Source organism: Sciurus vulgaris, assembly GCF_902686455.1.
Source record: "Sciurus vulgaris genome assembly, chromosome: 17".
NCBI classification, from domain to species: Eukaryota; Metazoa; Chordata; class Mammalia; order Rodentia; family Sciuridae; genus Sciurus; species Sciurus vulgaris.
The window spans coordinates 54,962,115-54,981,538 of NC_136478.1; the positions used below are offsets into that span (position 1 = coordinate 54,962,115).

Genomic DNA, 19,424 nt, shown 5'->3' on the forward strand with positions numbered 1-19,424 from the left:
TAATTCTGCCTATCCAAGAACATGGGAGATCTTTCCATCTTCTAAGGTCTTCCTCAATTTCTTTCTTCAATGTTTTGTAGTTTTCATTGTAGAGATCTTTTACCTCTTTGATTAGATTGATACCCAAGTATTTTATTTTATTTTTTGAGGCTATTGCAAATGGAGTTGTTTTTCTCATTTCCCTTTCAGATATTTCATTGCTGTGTGTATAAAAATGCTTTCTATTTATGTGTGTTGATTTTATAGTGTGCTATTTTGCTGAATTCATTTTTGAGGTCTAGAAGTTTTCTGGAGGAGTTTTTTGGATCCTCTAAATACAGAATCATGTCATCAGCAAATAGTGACAGCTTAATTTCCTCTTTTCCTGTTCTTATCCCTTTAATTTCTTTAGTCTGTCTAATTCCTCTGGCTAGTATTTCAAGAACAATGTTGAATAGAAGTGGCGAAAGAGGACATCCCTGTCTTGTTCCCATTTTTAAAGGGAATGGTTTCAGTTTTTCTCCATTAAGAATGATGTTGGCCATGGGCTTAGCATAAATAGCCTTTACAATGTTCAGGTATGTTCCTACTATCCCTATTTTTTCTAGAGTTTTGAGCATGAAGGGGTGTTGTATTTTGTCAAACGCTTTTCCTGCATCAATTGAAATAATCATATGAGCCTTATCCTTAAGTCTATTGACATGATGGATTATGTTTATTGATTTACGGATGTTAAACCACCCTTGCATTCCAGGGATGAACCCCACTTGATGGTGGTGCACAATTTTCTTAATATGTTTTTGGACATGGTTTGCCAGTATTTTGTTAAGGATCTTTGCATCTATATTCATCAAGGATATTGGTCTAAAATTTTCTTCCCTTGATGTGTCTTTTCCTGGTTTGGGTATGAGGGTGATATTAGCTTCATAGAATGAGTTTGGTAGGGTACCCTCCTTTTCTATTTCCTGGAATACTTTGAGAAGTGTTGGAATGAGTTCTTCTTTGAAGGTCTTGTAGAACTCAGCTGAGAATCTGTCTGGTCCTGGGCTTTTGTTGGATGGTAGGTTTTTAATGGCTTCTTCTATTTCATTGCTTGATATTGATCTGTTTAAATTGTGTATGTCCTCCTGGTTCAGATTGGTAGGAGCATATGTATCTAGAAATTTGTCAATGTCTTCAGTAGTTTCTATTTTGTTGGAATACAGATTTTCAAAGTAGCTACTCATTATGTATCTCAGTGGTGTCCATCATGATATTTCCCTTTTCATCATGAATTTTAGTAATTTGAGTTTTCACTCTCCTTCTGTTTGTTAGTGTGACTAAGGGTTTGTCTATTTTGTTTACTTTTTCAAAGAATCAACTTTTTATTTTGTCAATTTTTTGAATTGTTTCTCTTGTTTCAAATTCATTGATTTCAGCTCTGATATTAATTATTTACTGTCTTCTACTACTTTTGCTGTTATTCTGTTCTTCTTTTTCTAGGGCTTTGAGCTGTAATGTTAGGTCATTTAGTTGTTGACTTTTCATTCTTCTCTTGAATGTGCTCCATGCAATGAATTTTCCTCTTAGTACTGCTTTTATAGTGCCCCAGAGATTTTGATATGTTGCATCATTGTTCTCTTTGACCTCTAAGAATTTTTTATCTCCTCCCTGATGTTTTTTGTTATCCATGTTTCATTCAATAGTATATTATTTAGTCTTCAGGTGTTGGAGTAATTTCTGTTTTTTATTTTGTCATTGATTTCTACTCTCAGTCCATTATGATCTGATAGAACACAAGGCAGTATCTCTATTTTTTTGCATTTCCTAACAGCTGCTTTGTGGTATAACATATGGTCTATTTTTGAGAAGGTTCCATGTGCTGCTGAGAAGAAAGTGAATTTGGTTGTTGATGGATGGAATATTCTATATATGTCTGTTAAGTCTAGGTTATTGATTGTGTTATTGAGTTCTATGGTTTCTTTTTTTGGTTTTTGTTTGTGAGATCTATCCAGTGGTGACAGCCATGGGTTAAAGTCACCCAGAATTATTGTGTTGTGGTCTGTTTGATTCATGGAATCCAGAAAGATTTGTTTGATGTACAGGGATGCACTGTTGTTTGGGGCATAAATATTTATGATCGTTATGTCTTCCTGATTTATGTTTCCCTTAAGCAGTATGAAATGTCCTTCTTTATACCTTCTGACTAACTATGGCTTGAAATCCACTTTATCTGATATAAGGATGGAAACCCCCACTTTTTTCCCTGAGTCCATGTGCATGGTAGGTTTTTTCCCATCCTTTCACCTTTAGTCTGTGGATATCTTTTTCTATGAGATGACCCTCTTTCAGGCAGCATATTGTTGGGTCTTTTTTAAAATCCATTCTTCCAGTCTCTGTCTTTTGATTGATGAGTTTAGGTCATTAACGTTCAGGGTTATTATTGAGATATGATTTATATTCCCAGTCATTTGGGCTTATTTTTGGTTTTTAACTTGGCTTGGATTCTCCTTTGTGTGGATTTTTCTTTAAAGGAGTTCCTCCCTTTGCTGACCTCCATTGTTGTTTTTCATTTCCTCCTCATGGAATATTTTGTTGAGAATGTTCTGTAGTGCAGGATTTCTATTTGTGAATTCTTTTTACTGTTGTTTATCATGGAAGGATTTTATTTCATCTTCAAATCTGAAGATTAGTTTTGCTGGGTATAGGATTCTTGGTTGGCAACCATGTTCTTTCAGAGCTTGAAATATGTTGTTCAAGGCCCTTCTAGCTTTTAGAGTCTGGGTTGAGAAGTCTGCTGATATCCATATTGTTTCCCCTTATATGTAATCTGATGCTTTTCTCTCGCGGCCTTCAAAATCCTATCTTTATTTTGAATGTTAGGCATTTTCATTATAATGTGCCTTGATGTGGATCTGTTGTGATTTTGTGCATTTGGTGTTCTGTAGGCCTCTTGTAATTGATTTTCCATTTCATTCTTCAGGCTTGGGAAATTTTCTGATATTATTTCATCAAATAGGTTGTTCACTCCTTTGGTTCATATCTCTGTACCTTCTTCAATCCCAATAATTCTTAAATTTGGTCTTTTCATGATGTCCCATAGTTCTTGGAGATTCTGTTCATATTCCTTGCTTTCTTCTCTGTTTGGACAACTTTATTTTAAAGATTAAATATTTTGTCTTCATTGTCTGAGGTTCTGTCTTCCACGTGGTCTAGTCTTTTGGTGATGCCTTCCATTGAGATTTTTATTTGGTTTATTGTTTCCTTAATTTCAAAGATTTCCATTTTTTTTGAGAATCTCAATCTCTTTTTGAAATGATGTTTTGCTTCCTGGAGTTGCTCTTTCAACTGCTTATTTGTATTATCATTCATTGCCTGCATTTGCTCTCTTATCTCATCCTTTACTTCACAAATCATCTTAATCATGTGTAATCTGAATTCCATTGCTGACATTTCTTCTACCATTCTGTCATTGGATTTTATTAATATAGACTCTAGATTTGTTTGGATCATTTTCTTCCCTTGTTTTTTCATGTTGTTGATGTGTCTTCACCTCTAGCAGTGCAGATCTGGGGTATTGCAGATCCCCCCATAGGCTTATAGTGGCCCTATAGGTTTCCTAAACATTTTCTTTAATGGGGAGATCAATATTAGCAGTTTCTAATTCAGACAATATGCAATCCTAGACCAAATTGCTCCTATGAGGACACTAACAATACTGTCATAATAAACGAAATAAGTTCAAATATTATCTTCAGTATAACAAACAAATTTTCAATAAGTTCTGTAGTTTCTAATGGAGGACAAAGGGGATGCAGAGGGATGTAGGATGTAGCTGTTAATTGGATAAGAAAAGAATATACAGAAGTTCTGGATAATAGAAAGGGCAAGAGTATGATCAAAAGAAATTGGTTGTTAGCATGCTAAAAGGGGAGAAAGACACTGAGGGAACAGGCAAACAAAAGGAAAATAGAGCAAGAAAAGTAAGAAATAAAAACTTAAAATTGTTCAATAAGGAGAAAAAAGAAAATCTATACTATTAACAGTCATATAGTATTGAAACCTCTTAGTCTTCAGTAGCCTGATGCATGAGAGGTACCTGAAAATGAGTTTCAAGTCTCCATCAGGCATCTCAGGATGGGATTTGCCCCACCTAAAGATCAGAGCTATGGCTTCCAGGATTATCCAAGATGGCCACTCTGGTTTATAAATGTGTTGGCAAATGGGGAGCCGCAGCTCAGGGTGTGGACATGGTCAGCTGGAGGTCCTGGAGGCAGGGTATGGTTGGTCAGGCAGGGGTCCTGGAAGTAGGGTGTGTTTGGTGTGGTTGCAGGATCCTGGAGGTGGGGTGCAATCAAATTCCAGTTTGGAGGAATGTATTAGGATTATGTAAGTAAGATGTTACATTGGGGGGAATTGTGTGAAAGATAAATAGAAGTTTTGTTATTCATAATTCGTATGACACCTGAAATTATTTGAAAATAGTAAGCTAGAAAATATTTTACATTCACAATTTTCATGACCATTCCCCAAAGATATGAAGAAGCCGTTTGGGCCACCTCATGCCTAAAATTGCAATCATAAACTCCTCCTCTTCTCTGTGCTTTGTATCTAGGTTCCCTGGACTTTGGCATGGTCCAGGGGATTCTTTGGAACCATCATGCTCAGTTAAAATACTCTACCACCTGCAACACAGCTGACCACTTGTTGGTCCAGATGTAAGAGCCAAGGCATGCTGATCATTTCAGAATGTGATGGGCATGTTGTGGAAACATAGGGAGAAAATGTCCTGATTACCACATGTAACCCACATAAACCACTAAAGACTGAACACGTCCAATGTTATGGTTTGCCTATTATGTGTACCCCCCACCCTCTGCCAAATCTCATGTCAATTCAGGGATGCTTGGAGGTGAAATGCTTGGAGTGTGAGAACTGTAACCTAATTAGTCCAACCTAGTTTGAATAGATGGCTGGGGTGCTTGCCTGTAGGGAGGTGGGTTGAGCTTGGAGAAGATGAGTCATTAGGTGTGGCCTGGGAGGATTCATCTTTCCTCTTGCCCTTTTCCCCCTTCCCTCTGTTTCTTGGCTGCTATGAATGGAGAAGTGCTTCATTATCAGCACTTCCCACCATTTTCTTCTCCCACATCTTGGGCCCAGGCCAAAGGAGTCAGTCATGTATAGGCCAAGACCTCTGAAATCATGAGCTCCAAATAAACTTTTCTTCCTATAAGCCGTTCTTGTTAGATATTTTGGTTACAGCAATGCAAAACTTACTAAAATAGAAGGTGGTACCAGGAGTGGGGCTATTGCTCTAAGTAGCCTGATCATGTGCTTCCAAAACCTTTGGAAACAGATTGCAGGGGGAGTTTGGGTTAAGTCAGGCTGAAAAAACTTTAGAATGTTGGAAGAAGAACTTAAAGTGATTGTGGTGGAAACTCAGGGGGACAGAATGCCAACAGGAATGCAATCTTTGCTCATGAGGTTTCAGAGGGAAATGAGGACTCTCCTGGGAACTGGGCTAGAGGCCATTCATGTTACAATCAGGCAAAGAGGCTATCTACAACATGACCATGTCCTGAGATATTCAGTGTGGCTGAACAGAATAGTGGTGAACTAGTTAATCTGGTGGAAGAAATTTCATGGCAGCACAACATACAGTCAGTAGCATGGATGTTGCTGGCAGTTTTTAGCCAGTTGTACTGTGAGGATCAGAAGAAAGCAAGGCTAAAGGATGTTTAAACATGCAATTTGACCAGAAAAGGACTTGTCAAACTAGGATCGAGGAAGGTGTACTTTTCTAAAGAGATTATGACCTAGATGTTCTTTGTGGAATTAGGGCAGAGGATGGGACCTGCTTTCTCACTTAATTTTGGTCCTCTTTTGGTTTCATCCTTCTTTCTATGCCCTTATTACTCTCTTTGGGAATGAGAATGTTTACCCTGTGCCATTGTATATTGGATATATATATATATATATATATATCCTATATATATAAAACTTATTTTATATATATAAAATATATATAAAACTATATATATATTATATATATATAAAACTTATATAACTTGCTTTTAATATTTACAGAGTCTTGTAGCCAAGAGTTTTCCTTGAGTTGTAGGGGAGATTTTGAACTTGGACATCCGGGGTGAATGGTGGAACTGTTAAGACTGACTCTTGGAGATGAGAAGAATTCATTTTGCATTGTGAGATGGACATGAACTTTTTAGAGGTCAAGGGAGAATGTTATGGTTTGAATAAATGTGTGCCCCTAAAGCCGCTGTGTTAATGCAGAAATATTCAGAGGTAAAATTATTACATTCTGATAGTGGTAACCTAATCATCCTAATTTAAATGGACAGACTATAGGCAGATGGGGCATGCTTGGAGGAGATGGGTCACTGGGGGTTCCTTGAAGAGGTTCATCTTCAATGTGGCCCCTCCCCCACCCCTCTCTCTCTCTGCTTTCTGACTGCCATCAACAGAGAAGCATTCCTGCACCATGCTCTTCCTCCATGATGTAGTTCTTCACCTTGGGTCCAGAACAATGGACTTAGCCATCTCCAGACTAGATCTCTGAAACCACGAGGTCCCCCATCTGAAAAATTTTTCTTCTTTAACTTGTTTGTTTTGGGTATTTTGGTTACAGGGACTCAAAGCTGACCAAACATGCAGTCTCTACTAAGAGTCCATGTTTCCTGGATCTTACCTGACTGCAACACATGCTGGGAAAACTGCAGGGACTTCGCAAACTTTTCTGTAAAGCAAAATTACTATTAGTATTTAAATAGATCATATTGCTCAAAAATATTGATTGCCAAAAATCATTACAAACCACATTTGCTCTTTACTTGTGGCTTAAAAATCACTCATTTCTTTTCTTACACACAAATTGGGGCAGGTCTCAGATTGGAAAGGCTCATGTCTCTTTCATGTAATGGTAATAGGTGAACAGACTTGGCCTGGAGAATTTTCATCCAGAATGGCTCATTTGTGTTCCTGGGAAGTGGTGCTGAGTGCTATTTGGGAGCCTAGGCCAGGCCTTTTGACTGGGGCCCTATGTCTCCCACATGGGCCTTTTGACAGGGCTCCTTGATCTTCTTTGCAGACTGACAGATGAGCTCCATGAGCAATTTAAAAAAAAATGTTTGTTTTTGTACTGGGGATTGAACCCAGGGGTACTTTACCACTGAGCTTCACCCACAGCCATTTTTATTCTTTATTTTGAGATAGCATCTCTCTAAGTTACTGAACTTCACCTCAAACACTCCATTCTCCTGCCTTAGCCTCCCAAGGGATTTCAGGTGTGTGCCACTGTATCTGGTTCATGGACAGGTTTTCCTAGAAGCTTGTGCAGTGGCCACAAAGCTTATGATCTACTTTAGAAATTAGCTTTGATGGTGGAAAACCATGCCATTGACATGAAACTCAGATCATTTCCAACATAATACTCAGGGAAATCCCAGATTTAGTGGGGTCATGGGACAAATTAGAATTCACTCTTCATTGGGAAAAACAGGAAGCATTTGTGGCCATCTTTCATTTACCAGACACATGGAAATTCAATATTAAAATAAACAATATTCGGTCTTGTGCCTCAGCCCCTGTGGTACCATTGGCACTCCCACAGCTCCTGTTGCCACCACCTCTGAGTAGAAGATGGTTGTGTCTGTCACACACGATGATCTTGGCAAATGGTCCAGGGACATCTTCGCCCAGGACTGTGGATTTGGCTTGATACAACTTTTTTTCAAAACAAAATCTGAGAATGGATTGGAATCTCAGGATCAGCCAACACAGAGACCCCAAAGAGACAGGCGGCCTGGAAAGCAAGTACAGGCAGACAAACAACACCTGATGTTTACACAGAAGCAGGACAGTGACAACACCCTAGGTAGTGAAGCCAAGGTGGAAGATCATCTTGCTCCTGGACTGACACTGACCTTTGATTCATCCTGCTCACCTAACACTGGGGAAACATGCTGAAATCAAGAGAGGATATGAGCAGGAGCACATCCACCTGGGCTGCAGGGTGACTTCTGACATCCCTGAGCCTTCCACAGAGGCATCTGGTGTTGGGCCAGAGGGTTGTTGGTTGACTGACTAATGAATTCTGAGACTGCAGTATCCCAAGAGGCCCAGAGCAACATCACAGATGTCTACAGGACTGACAAGTTCCAGCTTCACACTAATGTGAATGATAGAACCAAGTTTAGTGGCTCCATTTATTAGAAGGTAAACAAGAAGTAGGAGACCACCATCTATCTCTCCTGGACAGGAGGAAAGACCTGCTTTGGAATAGCAGCAGATTATCAGATCCACCCTGAAGCCTGCTTCTCAGCCAAAGTGAACAACTCCAGCTTGATAGGTTTAAGATACACCGAGATCCTAAAGTTGGGTGTAAAGTTGGTATGGTCAGCTCTGCTGGATGGCAAGAATTTCAAAGCCAGTGGTCAGAAACTTGGTCTAGGACTGGAATTTCAAGCAGAAACAAATACTGTAAAATGGGTAATTATAAACTATTTTGCAGCATAGCTACCTTCAGAATTTAGTGTACCTTTTAATGCTATATGTATGGGATACAAGAATTGGTAAAAATCAGCAATGTGAAGAGAGAGCTTACAGAGTGGGAGAATATCTTTGCCACTCATACTTCAGATAGAGCACTAATTTGCAGAATATATAAAGAACTCAAAAAACTCTACACCAAGAATACAAATAACCCAATCAACAAATGGGCTAAGGATATGAACAGACATTTCACAGAAGATCTACAAGCAATCAACAAACATATGAAAAAATGTTCACCATCTTTAGTAATAAGAGAAATGCAAATCAAAACTACACTAAGATTCCATCTCACCCCAATTAGAATGGCGATTATCAAGAATACAAGCAACAATAGGTGTTGGAGAGGATGTGGGGAAAAAGGTACACTCATACATTGCTGGTGGGACTGCAAATTAGTGCAGCCACTCTGGAAAGCAGTGTGGAGATTCCTTAGAAAACTTGGAATGGACCCACCATTTGACCCAGCTAGCCCACTACTTGGCCTATACCCAAAGGACTTAAAATCAGCATACTACAGAGATACAGCCACATCAATGTTCATAGCTGCTCAATTCACAATAGCCAGATTGTGGAACCAACCTAGATGTCCTTCAATTGATGAATGGATAAAGAAACTGTGGTATACATACACAATGGAATATTACTCAGCCATAAAGAATAATAAAATTATGGCATTTGCAGGCAAATGGATGAAATTGGAGAATATCATGCTAAGTGAGATAAGCCAATCTCAAAAAACCAAAGGATGAATGATCTCTCTGATAAGCAGATGATGACACATAATGGGGGGTTAGAGGGGGGCAAGAATGGAGGAAGGAGGGACTGTATAGAGGTAAAAGAGTGGTGGGAGGGGTGGGGGGAAGGAAAAAATAGCAGAATGAATCAAACACTATTACCCTATGTAAATGTATGATTACACAAATGGTATGCTGTTACTCCATGTACAAACAGAACATGTATCCCATTTGTTTATAATAAAAATAAATTAAAATGAAAAATATTATCTACAATAACAGTCCTCTCCCCAACCTACACTTAAAGATGTCACTCCATTTTCTTCTGGCATGCATAGTTTCTGAAGAGAAGTCTTCTGTAATTCTCTTTTTTTTTTCTTTTGTAGGTATTTTTCTTTGTTATTGCTGTTTTATTTTGCCTGTTTTTGTCTACTTTCTAGATTTTATCCATACTGGATATGACAGTTTGGATATGACATACCTAGGTGTTTTCTGGCTTAGTTTATTGGTTTTTGTCTTGTTCTATATTTTCTTGGTGTTCTATGAGCTTATTTGATCTATGGTTCAGTCATAATTTTGGAAAATTGTTGATGGTTATTTTTTCCAATGTTTTTCTCCCCAGTTTTGCTTTCTCCTTATGGGATTTCAACTATACATGTATTATCCTACTTGATAAATTTTCACACTTGTAGAAGCTTATTCATAAATTTTCCCTTTTTTGTTGCTTTGTTTTTCTATTTGTGTAATTTCTATTGATTGATCTTCAATTTTGGAGATTCTTTCCTCACCTGTTCAAAGTCTACTGATGAGACTTTAAAATACATTGTCAACATCTGTTACAAAAAAAAAAATCATGTTAGACCTCAGGTCAATGAGGATTCAGCTTTAAAGTATTACCATTTCAGAGGTATAGAGGGAACCGAGGTTCATAAAAAGTCCTTTCAGTTGTAAATTTGTGTGTAAGAGGCCTTGATGTCCCTCTACAGATTCTCTCTCTCTCTCTCTCTCTCTCTCTCTCTCTCTCTCTCTCTCTCTCTCTCTCTCTCACTACTCTGTCTCTGTCTCTCTTCCTCTCTTAACATAGAAATGCCTGGAAGTGGAAGCTGGTAATGTCTGGGCACTTTGTAAACTGCACTGAGTAAATGAATGAAGTGTGACTTCCTGGGATTCACACACTGGTTTCCTAACTCTAATGGATGAGATGCTCGTGGTTGGTGGTGTGTACAAACACATCTGAAGGGACTTTGCTTAGACATATCTTCATGACCTTTTTCTGCCCTAGTGCATCATGACCTTTTTTATACCACAAATAGTCTTCAGGGGGTGGTTGCTCTTTATTTTTTGCCATTTTGGGGTGAAGTGTGGATGTAATGAAGCATGTAATTCCAGACTTCATTCCTTTTCATGTTTTTTTGCCTTTTCAACAGTATATGAAACAGCTTCTAGGAGCTCCAGCTACAATCTGGGAAGAGGCTGTGTGATTGTGATCCATAGTGATAACACTAGGAATCTACACTGGACCTCTGTTGTACTCTCACCACTCAATTTATTTTTTAGCAGTTTCATGGGGATACTCTACAGTCTTCCATTGTGTGTGGAATTGGATCTTCCCCTTTAAATAATGTAATTAACATCACTTAAAACTTGAACATTAATGAAACCTTTAAAAATTTAATTCATTTTTAAAAACAGTTTTAAGTTTATAGAGAAATTATGAAACAAATAAGTTTCCATATACCTCCAATCTATTTTCCACTATTATTATATTCTTATATAAGCATGTTAGTTTGTTATACTTAATGAAGAAATATTGACACATTGATACTTATAGCCCACACCTGCTTCAGAATTCTCAGGGTTGCTCTCCAGAGAGGGAAATGGGAGGTCTCAGGGAAACAATTGAGGGAGTCAGAACCAGTTTCCAGGAGTTTTAACAATGCCTGGAGCTGTTGGGTGGTGTGTGGGGCTGAATGTTGGACCTGGCATGAAACAAGTAAATGAGAATTAGAGAGCCCACCAATGTGGCTGTGTCCCAGGGCCACCCTCCACCCAGCCAAGAAACACTCCCTCCCTGACTCTCCCCTCACTTTTTAGGAGCATCCTTTCCTGCCTTCCCATCTCTGGATCTCAGACTGCACAAGACCAGTTCCCAGGAACGCTGCCCACTCCCTGAGGACCTAGCTCTCCAAATGATCTCACCCCAAACAACACCGTCCTTAGATCTCCAGAACTACCTTACAACATGCTTAGGCAGGAAACACGCCTACAAATCAGCCCCATACTAACCCATTATTTCCCCCCATGGCTGATTTGCAACCCTGCCCACCTGTGGTTAGACTCAGGGAGTTTCTAGTGACTAAAGGATGATGAATAGGGAGGAGGAAATTTGTGGGGGATTGGACTCCCACATAGCCCAGAACTACAGTCAAGCCAGTTGCTTTCTGCCACACACATCTAATGCATCCCTGGGGAGGACTGGCCAGCTTCCAGGTGAAGGAACCAGATCTATTACATATGGAGAGCTGATGTGTGGACTAGAACTCAGTACATTTTACCCACGTGGGGTACAACCACACCTAATGCCACACTTCTAGAAATGCTCCTCCAGATGCACAAGTCTCCTGGGACAGATGACTTAGAGACAAAATGTCCCAGCTGTGGACTGTGACTGCAGCACTCCTTCCACCATTGAGGAAAGAACCAGCTGGGAAGCCTGCTGGGCTCCAGGAAGGAGGGAGCATGGAGAGAGCTGCTCTGCATCTGTGTCTCTCAGAATCCCAATTTCAGAAAGCCTCTTTCTTTATTGGAAAGTGGATACTGGGGACTGAACCCAGGGCCTCTTTACCCCAGTCCTTTCTACTTTTTATTTTGCAATAGGATCTCTCTAAATTGCTGAGGTTGGTCTTGAAATTGAGATCCTCCTGCCTCAGCCACCTCAGTTCCTGGGATTACAGGCATGCACCATCATGCCTGGCTCTCTTTATCCTTCCAGATTAAAAAAAAGACTCATCCAGGATGTGCAGCAGATGCTCTTTGGCAGGGGCTTAGAGAGGAGTCTGGGCCTGGGATATGGGGATGGGCAGTTTACATTGCAGCTTTAGGAACTTCCAGCTCTGAGCATCATTTCTTTTAATTTGAAGAGCAAGGTAAGGTGGTCCAATTGTTTTAACTGTGTGGTAAACTGAAAAGAATGGTCTTTCCTTGACTTTACTTCTTGCTGATTGTGGGATAAGTTTAGCATATAGGAACTCTTTCCTTATTCATCATCTTGCCTTGAGGATTTCCTAAGGAAGAGCTTAGGGTATGTTAGGAGTAGAGAGATCTGATGCCTGAGAGGAGGGCTGTGCACTCACTCATAGAATTTATTTTTCTGGCTGGTCTCCATCTTCCTCCCTGGGCTAGGCAGCCTTGCTCATGGTCTTCCATGTGATAAAGTTTGGGGAAAAATCTGGAGCCAAACCCTAGAGTTTGTTCTGGATGCAGCCTGAGGCATTTGTTTTTGTTTAAGGAGGAAGTGTTACAGGTGCCTCAGGTGTGTGTGGCCATCCCTCAGCCTCAGGCTACTGTGTGCTTGGCTTTGCAAGAAACAGCACTCAGAGCCCTGGGGACCTGAATCTCTTTTCTATACTGACCTCAGTTCCCATCAAGGTAACAACCTCATGCTAGAGACTACTTCAGCCATGATTATGGATTGGAGAGCAGGTTTCTCATCTGTTCTTGGATTCTGCCTGCAGGAGGGGTGCCGAGTTCTGAGGCTGCAGCACTGCTCAGGGCAGGAGGTCAGATAAATGCCTCCTTGGATTGTGGAAACCCATGCACATTATTGACTCTCCCCGGAGGGGACAAGAAGTTGGTGGGTGCATAGTTTTGTTTCAGGGCCTACCCCGGGGACCAGGCACTGCTAAGAGGAGAATACCCTGTCTCTCCCTATGTTCCCTCCATCTGGTCCTTCTGTTGATGAAATCGTTTTCTCTCTCTCCCCACTCTCTGTGATTTTTTCTCTGTCATTTTCACTTTTTTCAATATTAAACAATATCAAGTGTTTTCTTCAAATACACTTGAACACTAATAGAGATAATGTAGGAATGAAGTATATTGAAAAACACTCATCTGCTGACACACCAAGGGCTGGTGATCACCATCCCATGTCCTCTTTCCCCAGAATAGATTTCATGGGCAGGGCAGCATTTGAATTCTCCTCTGTATTCTGAATAGCTGCCTGCATATAAACACCTGTACATAGAGTTCACATTCCCCTTCATGTATAAAGGATAATATAACATTCTCTTGAAATGCTACAAGACTACAGATATTTCTTAGGGTTGCCAGATTTGCATTTTATGAATAAATTGTCATTTATTTCATTTGATCATTTTGAAATCATTTAATTTGTTCCCTTTTTTCTGTATTGCCCTAAAAATGCTGCAATGATTATCTTTTAAAATTGTTTTTATTTGTTCTAATTGGTTATACATGACAGTAGAATGCATTTTGACACATTGTACACAAATGGGGCACAACTTCTCATTCCTCTGATCGTACAAGGTGCAGAGTCACACCAGTAGTGTAATCATACATGTATATAGGGTAATAATGTCTGTCTCGTTCAACCATCATTTCCATCCCCACTGCCCCACCCCACCCCTCACTCCCCTCTGCATAACCCAAACTTCCTTCATTTTTCCCTACCCACCCCCCACTAGGAATCAAAATCCATTTGTCAGAGAAAACATTGTTTTTTTTTTTGGGGGGGGGATTCACTTATTCCTCTTAGCATGATACTCTCTAGTATAGAGGTTTCAGGTCAGTCAATGTACAGAGGAGTAAAAGTCCTTTGAGTGAGCAAGCTCCTCAGGACAATAAGGCCTTCTGTTTGAATGGATTAGAAACACTCTGCAAGTCCTCTGTCCTTGAGGCCTGGAGACATTGTCTTATTATAAGAACCTTTGGTACTAGTGGACTCTGAGGAGCAAACAAGTTATGTGGTCTGCACATGTGCAAAGCTAACTGCACTATATAATCTAGGTAACTTGGGATGACCCTGGAATAGATAATAAAACTTTCCCACAGGAGCCACTTCTTGCTATACAACATCCTGTGTGCTTGCCTCTTTATTTGCTTTCCCCTTAACTTTACAGCTGGACCCCATTTCACCTTTACAGCTGGTGCCCTGAGCTGGGACCCTTGTGGGTGTGTTGATGGGAGAAGGGGATAGCTTACTGCCTGGAACAGGCTTTGACACATTGCTCATTCACTGGTACTGATCCTACTGAGGAGCTATGGGAAATTCCCTATCTGATGCTCAATGTCGTCTTTGGGCTGAACTTTCCTACTTGTTTTGTAAGTCTAAACATTCTGTAAGTAATGCAGAACTTGCTGCTTTGCTTCTGAAGTAGATTCTTGCTGCCCATGGTATCTGGAGAGTGGGTCTTTGAGACTCAAAGATTTGGAAGACATAGGTAAAAAAATTTCATGAGGAACAGAGGGCTCCTATACCTGTGTTACATGCTTGGTATTTGTGTCAAGATGCTCTCTCAAAAATAGCCTTGACAGAGTCACAAACTTCTCTGGTAGTCTCTGCAACTGAAGTTTTTTCTCAGTCACCTCCTCCTTCTTTCCCTCCTCCTTATCCTCTCCAAGTCCAGTCTTATTTATCTGAATGTCTCAGGCAGGAATGTGAGGAGGAAGAAACTCAGATATTGGCTGTCTGCCACATTAGATTAAATAAAGGTAATCAGCCAGAATATGAACAATTGCCTTTTGCTGTGTTTAAAGAATTAAGAAGGACAATGCTGGAGAGTGGAATTAATAGTAATTTCACGCTCAATATGATAGAGAGGCATTGGTGAAATGGTAACTTCTTCTGCCCAAAGTACAGTGTTTTTACAAGAATACTCTGATTAAGCCCATGTTCAAGCTGAGGATACTGCTCAGGGAAATGTTAATATTGATTATGATGACTTGTTTTTTGTGGGTCAAAGAGGGACATTACAATAAGCTCAGTTACCCACAGCTGCCTTTGCCCAGATTAGAACATTAGTTTGTAAAGCATGGAGGAATCCTTTGCTATAATTCAGCAAGCCTCAGGGGAACCTTATATTAATTTTCTTAACTGATTGTCTAAAGCTATTGGAAGACAAATAGACAATTTGGAAGCTTCCAATATTCTGAGCAAACAACTAGCTTACAAAAATGTTAACCATGATTGTAAGGAAGTAATGAAATCTATTTACCATAAAGTAGTACAACACTTTCTGATTTAATAAAATTATGTCAGAATGTTGAAACTGAAAGTCATAAAGCAGGTTTACTGACCACTGCTTTCAAATCCCCTGATAAACTTTGTTACAATTATAAAAAAAAAAACCTGGCCATTTTCAAAAGGATTGTTAAAGGGCTGGGGATATAGCTCAGTTGGTAGAGTGCTTCCCTTGCAAGCACAAGGCCCTGGGTTCAATCCCCAGCACTGCAAAAAAAAAAAAAAAAAAAAAAGTAAGATTAATAAAAGGGTCACAAAAATGACCCAATCAGAAATGTCCAATCTGTCATAATGGATTTTACTGGACTAATCAATGCAGATCTAAAACAGACATGTTGAGAAACCCAATTACGGGTAGCCTCCTGACCCAGGGCCAAAGGAGGAGGAACTCTTTTCACCTGCAAATGCAAATGTATCCTGTTTCAGTTTCAAGCAGAAACTCCTTCAACAAATCCTTCCATGCCACTAGAGGAAACATGGATAAATTCAATTACTGCTGATGATTCTCAAATATATCTCCCTGAGGAAGTTTGTGAAATTGCTACCCAAATTCAAGGACTTCTACCCAAAGATACCATTAGTTTAATTTTGCACACTCCCACAGTGCTAAAGAAGGAAAATTTATAATTCCTGGAGTAATCAATTCTGATTATGCTAGTGTTATAAACATTCAAGTTTGGTCTCATATGCCTTTAAATCTCCCCAAGGGATCCTCCATAGCTCAATTAATTGTCATTCCTTATATTACTGTCTGACAAATCCTAAATGAATGAGGAAATATAGGATTTTGGTTCACTTTTACTGGAGCATGTTTAAATATTACTGAAAATGGTCCAAAGTTAACCCTTTGCTTAAATGAATAGTCAATCACAGGGTTATTGGATACCAGTGCCAATGTTACAGTTATATCTGTCTCAATGTGGCCTTGTACATGACCCTTACAAAGGGTCACTCTGGTTTGGGACACAGGAGGCAATAATGAACAGGTATTTAAAAGCTCTGTATGGTTATGCTCTGCCTCTCCCAGCCCACAGCAAGTTATTACTCAGATTCAACTGTACATTGTGGCAGTTCCCTTTCCTGTATGGGGCAGAGACATCTTACACAAGTTACAAATGTCTGTGGAGTTGCGGTTTTATAGGGTACTCTGAGAATCCAACCGCCTTGCCATTAAAATGGAAGGCCACCACTCCTGTCTGTGTAGAGCAATGGCCATTGTCAAAGGAGGAGGTGGCAGCTGCAGAGGTGCTCATTCATCAACAGTGACAATTGGGACATATCAAACCTTCTACCAGTCCATGGAATATGCCCATTTTTACCATAAAGAAAAAATCAGGGACATGGAGATTATTACAAGATTTAAGAGAAATTTTAAAAATATATACAACTAATGGGTCCACTTCAGTATAGATTGCCTAACACTAGACTTTTTTTTTTTTTTTTTTTTTTTTTTTTTTTTTTACTATTCCTCCCTTTCTTAATGATTGGGAAAAATTTGCCTTCACAGTTCCTGTTTTCAATTATCATAAGCCTGCTGATAGATATCAGTGGAAAGTTGTTCTTCAAGGTATGTTAAATAGCCCCACGTTATGTCAACATTTTGTGAATACTGCTCTTCTGCCTTTCCAACAATTATTTCCACATATTCTTGTTTATGATTATATGGATGATATTTTGATTGCTGGGCCAATACTTACAGAAGAGACTTTAAATTACAACACATTCTATTACAATCTGGCTTCCTTGTGGCCACAGAAAAAATTCAACAACAACACCTTATTAATTATTTAGGACATAAAATACTCCAATGTTATTCCATCCCTTATATTCCCAGACTGACTCTTTCTTCCAAATTTTCCTGAGTTCATATGCAATAATTTTTAGGACACTTATATTGGGTCTGACAATATATTTCATTAACAACTGATAGGCTGTCACCTTTTTTTCAACTGTTGAAAAGCAACATAATCCCATGATTTTTTTCCAGTTAACTACTGCACTGACTGCAGCTCATCAACCTGCTAATAAAAAATTATCTACAGTTTTTTAAATTTATTTTTATTATAAACAAATGAGATACATGTTGTTTCTGTTTGTACATGGAGTAACAGCATACCATTTGCATAATCATATATTTACATAGGGTAATGATCTTTGATTCATTCTGTAATTTTTCCTCCCCCCCACCCCTCCCACCCCTCTTTTCCCTCTATACAGTCCCTCCTTTCTCCATTCTTGCCCCCCTCTAACACCCCATTATGTGTCATCATCTGCTTATCAGTGAGATCATTCGTCCTTTGGATTTTTGATATTGGTTTATCTCACTTAGCATGATATTCTCCAATTTCATCCATTTGCCTGCAAATGCCATAATTTTCTTCTCCTTTATGGCTGAGTAATATTCCATGGTGTATATATATATATATATATATATATATATATATATATATATATATACAGTTTCTTTATCCAGTCATCAATTGAAGGACATCTAGGTTGGTTCAACAGTCTGGCTATTGTGAATTGAGCAGCTATGAACATTGATGTGGCTGTATCTTTGTAGTATGCTGATTTTAAATCCTTTGGGTATAGGCCGAGGAGTGGGATAGCTGGGTTAAATGGTGGGTCCATTCCAAATTTTCTGAGGAATCTCCACACTGCTTACCAGAGTGGCTGCACTAATTTGCAGTCCCACCAGCAATGTATGAGTGTACCTTTTTCCCCACATCCTCTCCAACACCTATTGTTGCTTGTATTCTTGATAATCACCATTCTAATTGGGGTGAGATGGAATCTTAGTGTAGTTTTGATTTGCATTTCTCTTATTACTAAAGATGGTGAACATTTTTTTCATATGTTTGTTGATTGCTTGTAGATCTTCTGTGAAGTGTCTGTTCATATCCTTAGCCCATTTGTTGATTGGGTTATTTGTATTCTTGGTGTAGAGTTTTTTGAGTTCTTTATATATTCTGGAAATTAGTGCTCTATCTGAAGTATGAGTAGAAAAGATTTTCTCCCACTCTGTAGGCTCTCTCTTCGCATTGCTGATAGTTTCCTTTGCTGAGAAGAAGCTATTTAGTTTGAATCTATCCCAGTTATTGATTCTTGCTTTTATTTCTTGTGCTATGGGAGTCCTCTTAAGGAAGTCTGACCTAAGCCAACAAGTTGAAGATTTGGAACTACTTTTCCTTCTATAAGATGCAGGGTCTCTGGTCTGATTTCAAGGTCCTTGATCCATTGTGAGTTGAGTTTTGTGCGGGGTGAGGGATAGGGGTTTAGTTTCATTATATTGCATGTGGATTTCCAGTTTTCCCAGCACCATTTGTTGAAGAGGCCATCTTTTCTCCATTGCATATTTTTGGCACCTTTGTCTAGTATGATAAAATTGTATTTATTTGGGTTTGTGTCCATGTCCTCTATTCTGTACCATTGGTCTACCTGACTCTTTTGGTACCAATACCATGCCATTTTTCTTACTATTGCTTTGTAGTATGGTTGAAGTTCTGGTATTGCTATACCCTCTGCTTCACTCTTCCTGCTAAGGATTGCTTTAGCTCTTCTGGGTTTCTTATTCTTCCAGATGAATTTCATGATTGCTTGCTCTATTTCTGTAAGGTATGTCATTGGGATTTTAATTGTAATTGCATTGAATGTGTATAGCACTTTTGGTAGTATGGCCATTTTGACAATATTAATTCGGCCTATCCAAAAACATGGGAGATCTTTCCATCTTCTAAGGTTGTCTTTAATTTATTTCTTTAGTGTTCTGTTGTTCTCATTGTAGAGGTCTTTCACCCCTTTTGTGAGATTGATTCCCAAGTATTTTATTTTTTTGAAGCTATTGTGAATGTGGTAGTTTTCCTAACTTCTCTTTTTGAAGATTCATCACTTATGTATAAAAA

General features: G+C 39.1%; 1 protein-coding gene and 1 pseudogene across 2 annotated transcripts in view; one reads left to right on the forward strand and one right to left on the reverse strand.

The window, feature by feature from the left end:
• LOC306647876 (insulin growth factor-like family member 4) overlaps positions 1–19,424 on the reverse strand; it is a 467,977-nt gene that overhangs the window by 38,004 nt on the left and 410,549 nt on the right. The window lies entirely within an intron of this gene.
• Positions 7,618–8,532, forward strand: LOC306647695 (non-selective voltage-gated ion channel VDAC1-like; annotated as a pseudogene). Its single transcript has 2 exons — positions 7,618–8,151; positions 8,299–8,532. The product of its transcript is annotated as a non-selective voltage-gated ion channel VDAC1-like (transcript).